This window comes from Mus caroli, chromosome 14 (assembly GCF_900094665.2).
Source record: "Mus caroli chromosome 14, CAROLI_EIJ_v1.1, whole genome shotgun sequence".
NCBI lineage: Eukaryota > Metazoa > Chordata > Mammalia > Rodentia > Muridae > Mus > Mus caroli.
Window position 1 is genome coordinate 10327621 of NC_034583.1, and position 6619 is coordinate 10334239.

Sequence of the window (6619 nt, forward strand, 5' to 3'; positions counted from 1 at the left end):
CCCTGATTTTAGTGGGATTGATTCAAGTTTCTCTCCATTTAGTTTGATGTTGGATACTGAATTGCTGTATATCGCTGCTATAATGTTTGGGTATGGGCCTTGAATTCCTGATCTTTCTAAGACTTTTATTATGAAGGAGTGTTGGGTTTTGTCAAATGCTTTCTCAGCATAAAAGGAGATGATCATGTGGTTTTTGTCTTTGACTTTATTTATATAGTGGATTACACTGATGGATTTCCATATATTAAACCATCCCTGCATCCCTGGGATGAAGCCTACTTGATCATGATGGATAATCATTTTGATGTGTTCCTCGATTCGGTTTGCAAGGATTTTCTTGAGTATTTTTGCATTGATATTCATAAAGGAAATTGGTCTGAAGATCTCTTTCTTTGTTGTGTCTTTATGTGGTTTAGGTATAAGAGTAAATGTGGTTTCATAGAATGANTTGGGTAGAGTACCTTCTGTTTCTATTTAGTGGAATAGTTTGAGGAGAATTGGAATTAGGTCTTCTTTGAAGGTCTGAAGGTCTGATAGAACTCTGCACTAAACCCATCTGGTACTGGGCTTTTTCTTTTTTCTTTTTTTTTTTTTTTTTTTTTTTTTTTTGGTTGGGAGACTATTAATGACTGCTTCTATTTCTTTAGGGGAAATGGGACTGTTTAGATGATTAATCTGATACTTATTTAACTTAGCTACCTGGTATCTGTCTCAGAAATTGTCCATTTCATCCAGGTTTTCCAGTTTTGTTGAGTATATAGTCTTTTGTAGTAGGATCTGATGATGTTTTGGATTTCCTAGGGTTCTGTTGTTATGTTTCTTTTTTCATTTCAGATTTTGTTACTTCGGATAGTGTCCCTGTGCCCTCTTGTTAGTCTGGCTAAGGGTTTATCTATCTTGTTGATTTTCTCAAAGAACCAGCTCCTGGTTTGGTTGATTCTTTGAATATTTCTTTTTGTTTCTACTTGGTTGATTTCAGCCCTGAGTTTGATTATTTCCTACTGTCTACTCCTCTTGGGTGAATGTGCTTCCTTTTATTCTAGAGCTTTTATGTGTGCTGTCAGGCTGCTACTATATGCTCTCTCTAGTTTCTTTTTAGTGGCACTCAGAGCTATGAGTTTTCCTCTTAAAGCTGCTTTCATTGTGTCCCATAAGTTTGGGTATGTTGTGGTTTCATTTTCATTAAACTCTAAAAAGTTTTTAATTTTTTTCTTTATTTCTTCCTTGACCAAGGTATCATTGAATAGAGTTTTGTTCAGTTTCCACGTGAATGTTGGCTTTCTATTATTTATGTTGTTATTGAAGATCAGTCTCAGTCTATGGTGATCTGATAGGAAGCATGGGATTATTTCCATATTTTTGTATCTGTTGAGGCTTGTTTTGTGACCAGTTATATGGTCAATTTTGGAGAAGGTACAATGTAGTGCTGAGAAGAAGGTATATCTTTTTTTTTTTTATAAAATGTTCTGTAGATATCTGTTAAATCCATTTGTTTCATAACTTCTGTTAATTTCAATGTGTCTCTGTTTAGTTTCTGTTTCCAGGATCTGTCCATTACTGAGACTTGGGTGTTAAAGTCTCCCACTATTATTGTGTGAGGTGGAATGTGTGCTTTGATCTTTACTAAAGTTTCTTTAATGAATGTGGCTGCCCTTGTATTTGGAGCATAGATATTCAGAATTGAGAGTTCCTCTTGGAAGATTTTACCTTTGATGAGTATGAAGTGCCCCTCCNTGTCTTTTTTNATGACTTTGGGTTGGAAGTCAATCTTATCAGATATTAGAATGGCTACTCCAGCTTGTTTCTTCATACCATTTGCTTGGAAAATTGTTCTCCAGCCTTTCATTCTGATGTAGTGTCTATCTGTTAAATCCATTTGTTTCATAACTTCTGTTAGTTTCACTGTGTCCCTGTGTAGTTTCTGTTTCCACGATCTGTCCATTGATAAAAGTGGTGTGTTGAAGTCTCCCAGTATTATTGTGTGAGGTGCAATGTGTGCTTTGAGTTTTCCTAAGTTTCTTTAATGAATGTGGCTGCCCTTGTATTTGGAGCATAGATATTCAGAATTGAGTGTTGATCTTGGAAGATTTTACCTTTGATTAGTATGAAGTGCCTCTCCTTGTCTTTTTTGATAACTTTGGGTTGGAAGTTGATTTTATTAGATATTAAAATGTCTACTCCAGCTTGTTTAATAGTTTTCCATCATTTTACTCTGAGGTAGTGTCTGTCTTTGTTCCTGAGGTAGGTTTCCCATATGTAGCAAATTGTTGGATCCTGTTTACATACCCAGTCTGTTAGTCTATGTTTTTTATTTAGAAATTTAGTCCACTGATATTAAGAGATATTAAGGAAAAGTAATTGTTGCTTCTTGTTCTTTTTGTTGTTAGGTTTAGGATTCTGTTCTTGCAGCTATATTCTTTTAGGTTCATTGAAAGATTACTTTCTTGCTTTTTCTAGGGTTTAGTTTCCCTCCTTGTGTTGGAGTTTTCCCTTTATCATTTTTTGAATTCATTTTTTGGATTCATGGAAAGTTTTTGTGTGAATTTGGTTTTGTCAGGGAATAGCTTTGTTTCTCCATCTATGATAATTGAATGTTTTGCTGGGTATAGTAGCCTGGGCTGGCATTGGTGTTCTCTTAGCGTCTGTATGACATCTGTCCAGGATCTTCTGGCTTTCATAGTGTCTGGTGAGAATTCTGGTGTAATTCTGATAGGTCTGCCTTTATATGTTACTTGACCTTTTCCCTTACTGCTTTTAATACTCTATCTTTATTTACTGTATTTGTTTTTCTGATTATAATGTGTTGGGAGGAATATCTTTTTTGGTCTAGTTTATTTGGAGTTCTGTAGGCTTTTTGTAAGTTCATGGGCATTTCTTTCTTTCGGTTAGGAAAGTTTTCTTCTATAATTTTGTTGAATATATTTACTGGCCCTTTAAGTTGAAAATCTTCATTCTCATCTAAACCTATTATCCTTAGGTTTGGTCTTCTCATTGTGTCCTGGATTTCCTGAATGTTTGGGGTTAGGATCTTTTTGCATTTTGCATTTTCTTTGATTTTTGTGTCCATGTTCTCTCTGGAATCTTCTGCACCTGAGATTCTCTCTTCCATCTCTTGTATTCTGTTGCTGATGTTTGCATCTATGTTCCTGATTTCTTTCCTAGGATTTATATCTCCCGAGTTGTCTCCCTTTGGGTTTTCTTAATAGTTTCTACTTCCATTTTTAGATCTTTGATGGTTTTGGTCAATTCCATTAACTCTTTGGTTGTGCTGTCTTGTAATTCTTTAAGGGATTTTTGTGTTTCCTCTTTAAGGACTTCTACCTGTTTAGCAGTGTTTTCCTGTAATTCTTTAAGGACTTCTACCTATTTAGCAGTGTTCTCCTTTATTTCTTTAAGTGAGTTATTTATGCCCTTCTTAAATCCTCTACCAGCATCATGATAAATGATTTTGGATCTGAATCTTGCTTTTAGGGTTTGTTGGGATATTCAGGGCTCACTGTGGTGGGAGCACTGGGTTCATATGATACCAACTGGTCTTGGTTTCTGTTAGTAAGATTCTTATGTTTGCCTTTTGCCATTTAGTAATCTCTGGTTTTAGATGTTCTATCTGTCTCTGGCTGGAGCTTGTTCCTCCTGTGATTCTGTTGGCCTCTGTCAGCACTCCTGGGAGTTCAACTCTCTCCTGAGTTCCAGTGTTCAGAGCATTCTCTTCAGGCAAGCTCTCCTCTTGCAGGGAAGATGAACACATGTCTGGAGTTCAGATCCACCTCCTGAGTCCCGGGGTCAGATCCCTCCCTGGACGCCAACTCTCCTCTTGAGGGGAAGGTGCCCAGGGTTCTAGGTCTCAGCTCTGCCTCCTGGCTGAGGATGAAGGCCCGAAGGGACCCTGTCCAATAAGGTCTGTTGCCTCTGCCGCCCATGTGCTCTCCTGTGTAGACTATTCTCAGTGATCCTAAGATTCTGGGGGTGCTAGGGTACCTGTAGCCTGGTGAGTCCTATGGGAACCTTGGGACCCTCCTCTGAGTTTGTGCCCAAGATGTTGCTGGTCAAACTTAACTTTTAATTTGAGGTTAATGATGACTTTTCTGTCATGTGGCAAGTGGCATTTGCATATAAGTTCTGTAGACTAAGTCAGTATGCTTTCTCTTAGGACATAGGATTGAACAGAGTGCCTCATAGTAGTGAGCATACTAATGCTGAGCCTTCTTTCAGTTTTCCCTTAGTCTCACTATATGGTCCAGACTGCCCTTGAACTCACTGTTGCCCAAGGCAATCTTCAGGCCTATGCCTCTTGGTATCTGGGGTTATAGATGTGTACCACCAAATCTAGCCATAGTTTCAAGACTCTTAGTTATTTCTTAAGCTGGATTTTTAAAACTATCAAGATTATATTTTTTGATATTAACACATAAACCATGTGTACAAACATATGCATACATGCACAATTACATGTGATATATTCTATACTATTTAATAAATGACTATTTTTTAAAATAGAAAATTGCTTGAAATATCAATCTGTGGCCTGTCATCAAGCATCCTGTCAGTCTTGGCAGAAACATCAGTGAAGAATGATCTTGCTTAGAGTGATGCACTGACATTGTTTTATATTTATTACACAGTGAAAGTCACATACTATTTAAATAAAAATATAAGATGTTTAAGTATATATGTGTGCGTTCAAATATGAAGCTTAGTACTTTTATTACTGTTATACCATTTCATCCAATTTATGTATATATTATGTATATAATAATATATGATCTGAACCAAGAACTTTAACATCAGAAAAAAAGAGGAAGTATTTCTTCACTGAAATTACATATTCTAAAAACATGTTTTAATACACAACAGTGCTGTCTACAGACATCCTTCCCAGAAGACATTTGCATGCAGGAATTCAGTTCTCTTTTCAGGGACACCTTTTCAGGGTTTTTACATTGTGCACTTTCAGTTGGGAGCCGTTTATATCTTTAAGATCTTTATGTGGAGAAATTTTTGTCACAGTTGGTCAATTTTGTATCATGATTTCAAAGCTCACACACATACAAATAAGGATACATTGATAGTTTCCAGGATGATTAAAAAAATAGTTGCTTTATTCTAAGTTGGTTAAATTAAGTGCTTATATAGACTTGAAAGTAAGAATAAGTTTAAAAAAAGAAAACCTTCATCATTAAGGGTTTATGGTACCAATACATAGTCTCTGCCACTTAAGAGGCTGAAACAGGAAAACCCAAAGCTCAATTTGGAGGCATAGAGTTCAAGTTCAGTCTTGACCACTGAGTGAAACCCGATTGCAAAATCAAACGTTGAAAGAGTGGGGCTAATACTTGCTTGAAGCCCACAGTTAATTAAAAGTAAGAGCTCAGTATTGGTCTAACAATGTAGCAACAGCCCAAGAAACTGGGGCTTTTACGGAGCTCTGCTCTTTAGTGGCTGGGTTTGTCCTTTTACAGGTTGCTGGTTACTTATCTGTCATTTTTGGGCATTCATTTGTTAAGAAGCAAAATATAATGAACAAATACTTTATGCCATTAAGCTCTGTGCAACAATCAAATTCATTTACCATTCATGGTTAAAAATAAACATTATAGAAACACAATTATAATAATTATATTCCAGTAACTGTTTTAGTGAAAATTTCATTAGTATAAAATTTACTGTTCAAATTTATCAAGTTAAAATGTTTCAAATTCTAGAGGACTTTTTTCCCTAATGCAAAATAGAAGAATTTGATAGCAAAAGCAAGGTTGGAAATCAGAAAAGTCATAAGGCACTAGGAAGAAACAATATAATGATTGTATTATTTACCAAATTCATGAAAAATGCGAAAAATGCTGATAGCTAGGAAAATATGCTAGCAACAATAGCTTATATTAAGGAATTTGTGTTTAAAGTTAAGAACCTATAGCTTAATCATTAATGGAGAACAGCCTGGTTGTTTATCTAACTCAATTTCAACTATAATGGAGGTATTTCAGGGAAAATTGGACAAGAAATCAATCCTTGAAATGAATATTTTTCCTGCTGACAAACTGGACCACACATCGATCAAAACAGTGTGTGTGATGTACAATCTTCCTCAAGCAGGACATTGTAATTCCAAGGACAGAATAGGTAGGAAGCATCTAGAAATCTGCTAAGCACAAATCCTTCCTAGTGGCAAAAATGCATCAAACGATTTTACAACTTCGTGAAATCAAAGACTTATGCTCAATTTTCCTTCTGTGGCCTATGCTTTGTCTTGAGCCCAAGAAATCACTAAATCCAGTGCCAGGTCCTGAGACCTCCATTTCTTAAAAAGACCTCCTTAAAATGAGATTCCTTTAGAGCTCCCTACTGGGATCCTTGGTGCAGGCTGAGTTAACTCTGTATCTTGGCTTCAAGGATGTCTCTGCACCTGGACCATTTCAGCATCCACTCCTTCCTCCCCTGAATGGCCTTGGCCCTGTCCAAACCCATTTATCCTTTGAGATGAGGCTTATGATCTGGACTCTGACTCTCTAGCATCAGTCTGCATCTAACCACCAGAGCTCTGATTGGCTACTACAACAGTGTACCAAGTTTTGAAAAGGAATTATAGACTTTCAAATTCATACTTCTTTTAAAGATTATT